The sequence below is a fragment of the Bufo bufo genome, chromosome 8, assembly GCF_905171765.1.
Source record: "Bufo bufo chromosome 8, aBufBuf1.1, whole genome shotgun sequence".
Taxonomy (NCBI): Eukaryota; Metazoa; Chordata; class Amphibia; order Anura; family Bufonidae; genus Bufo; species Bufo bufo.
The window spans coordinates 25,762,803-25,766,033 of NC_053396.1; positions in this window are offsets into that span (position 1 = coordinate 25,762,803).

Here is a 3,231-nt window from a genome sequence, read left to right on the forward strand (position 1 = left end):
GAATCTCAATGTATGTAGCAGGACTGTCTGTAACTGAAGTTTGTTATGTTTGTTTTTCTCTCCTGTTTACAGGTTTTCTTATTTTACTAATCCATTTATTATTATTTTTTTAGGTTTTTATTGAAGTTTCTTTCAGTTTTTCCTTATTTACCAACCCATTTTTATTTTTTAGCCTATTATTAATTTTTTCCTTTTTATTAATTTTTTTTAGGTTTTTCATATTTTGGCGCTTTTCTCTTTTTCTTTCTTCTCTTTCTTTCCCTCTCTTTTCTCTGCAGATTTGGTTAGGAGTACTGGGGGTCTCATGATATTGTGTGGGAACTACTGTCTGAATTCAAGGGTTGCTGCTGAGTGAGAGGTTTTTGATCAGTCACTGCAAAAAGGGCTTCATGTGCTGTTCAGCTTGACTATATAGAATCATATCGGCAAAGGAAAGTGAGTTGATGAGCATTTTTTTTAAGGAGACAAGGTGATATATATCACCTGGGCATACCAATAGCTGTGTGAGTAACCCCATTCCCCACAGGAGTACTGTGTGTTTGTTTCCTGTGCACCCCTCGTCCCCACAGAGGGTACTGTGTGTTCTCTGTGCACCCCTTTTTCCACTCCAGGTCAATTGGAAGCCCTATCCTGTGGTCAGGTCACTATTCAGAGCCAAAACCGAGGCTGGTATATCTCATTAGGAGACTCAGAGGGCTGCCGTGTGTCGGCGAGAGCCCTTTTCCTCACACTGTTACTCCTTTTCCTGAGGTCTAACTAGGGTGAACGGAGTCCGTGTGTCGGTGCCAGAAACCCTAGAGCAACTCAAAGGGGAACGAAGCGGAGTAGCAGCCGTCCAGGCGTTTGTCGCGGGACACTGGAGGTGGACGCACCTACTTTTAGAAAAATTCCTTGCGTAGGTTGCGGGAAACTGTAGCTCGAGCATGAGTTTAGGGAACAGAAGGGTACCACTTCTGACTATAGTACAGCCAAGCAGTACATGAAATCCATCTATGGAGGAGGAGTTGTTAAGCCCCCCAAAGATTGGCACCAATGGACTGTAGGTTCAGAGTGGACCATCCCCAGACCTTTGAGGTCTGGATTTGGGAAAAGTTTGTCCGTGAATTCCCCACTAGACTCCAAAGCCATGGTTCCCTCCAGAAGGCAGAAATGTGGCTGCACGAATCCATCGAGCTCCAGCAACAGGGCATTCAAAAGTCCCAGACAGTGCGAACTAACACTGTCATGTACTCCTGTCCCGCTAGGACTGCAGAGTCCAAGAGAAGCGCTTTTCTCTTTCTCTATCTCTCTGTCATCTCTCCATCTAACCTTGAGACGATGCACCATGTTTAATCCAGCTTCTATTCGTCCTGGTTTTAAGGACGATGAGAAGGGGGGAAAGTGGTGCAGAAAACAACGATCTTCAAACTTTCTAAAATGTCAATCCTTTTCTTTGCTGGTACTTGGGTCCGATTTTTGCAAAGAAGGTAAAAATCACGGCCGATCCATGGCCTGAATGTTCCACTGTAACCCTTTTATTCCATCAGGTATGCCCCCAGGCAGCCCCACGGGTTATCACCCGATGTCCACCACCGGGTTCGGGAGTTCTCTTCCGGACCCAGACTCAATAACCAGTGTTCATTCTAGTCAACCAGGTGATTGGGTCGTGCTAAAGAAACATCCGAGGACGGGACTAGAGCCGAGATATCTTGGGCCATTCCAGGTGCTGCTGATGACGCCAACCTCTCTGAAGTTCGAAGGACGAGACAACTGGATCCAAGCTGCTCAACTAAGTCGAAGAATGCAGAGTATCACTTTTGTTTATTTGTTACAAGGAGGCATTTGTTGATAGACGATACATTATTAATATTAGCTCTGGCTCCTGCTCCTTGCTTATTAATCCTGTATGGGTGTCCGGGCAGCTAGGCGACCTGTAGATGTGGGATCCTCCGGTTGTGAGGAAGGTTATGCCTGGCTAGCAGACACCATTGACAAGGGTCAGGCCCATACTGACAGGAGCAGGACAGAGGCGGAGCTATGACTAGTGACGGTCAGAATCCTTTTTAAAGCTTTGGGAGGTCTTGGGGCTCACTGGTTTTCCATTGGATCTGGGTGAAAGGAAATGGGACATGTACTTATGTTTTTTGTTTCCATTCCTTCTATACGCCGGAGAGAGATGTTCCTGATGTCTAATCGACTGAGTTACCGAAGACCGAACAGACAAGACGCCCTGAAGACCAAACCATGGACCAGATGCAGAGGATCCCAAACCAGCCGGCGACCAACGCGAAACGCCACCTCCTAAGTCACCTCCCGAAGAAAAGAAGACGTGTCAAGATTGACTTTACAAAGACTGTTTTTTTCAAAGAAGAAGATCGAGATCCGTCGAGGGACATTGGCGAGCATATGACAAAGAGGAGGGACTGTTGTGGAAATTTTATTATGCGGACATTTTACTTTAGGATGTGTGTGTTTTTATAGTTTGTCATCTGTCTCCCTGTGTCTGATTTAGCCAAGGAGCACTCTAGCAGAGGGCACTTTGGCTGAATCGGGACCAGTGGCAAAACCGTCAGTATGAAAACCTTCTCATTGGCTTGGAGACATATATGCCTTTAAGACATGCATATCTGCCTTGTCGGTATACTAGTACCGTATACTGACAATAGCCGTAGCAATGCCTCGCAGATAATTTCAAACCTATGGGAACCAGTAGAATGATCTTTATTAGACACTGATCACCTTTGAGCAGTGTTGAATGAGGTCCATGCTGACAGTGATGGGGGGTGGGCGGCCACCTGGCTGATCGGACAATGGACATGACTCATCCTTCCTTATACAGGGATGGGGCGTGTGCATTGTCTGCCTGGCCACATTGATTGCCCCGCCCTGTCCTTTGACATCACTTCCTGTATCCTTGTCTTGGTCCAGCACCTTTTTGTTAGTAAATAAAGGTGAGCAGACTGAGAAGGGCGGGAGGAGTCTCTCAGAATTTTCAACCAAAATGGTAACAGATGTGTCTCTCTCTGACTGGGGCTGAGGGAAGGGGGATTCACCTTTTTCCTTACACAAACTTTGATGCGAGCTGATTACAGCTATTAATATTTACCACAACAGTGCCATCCACATATCTCCCTCCCCATAACAGTGTCATCCACAGATCCCCCCCCCCATGACAGTGCCATCCACAGATCCCTCTCCCCATAACAGTGTCATCCACAGATCCCCCCATGACAGTTCCATCCACAGATCTCC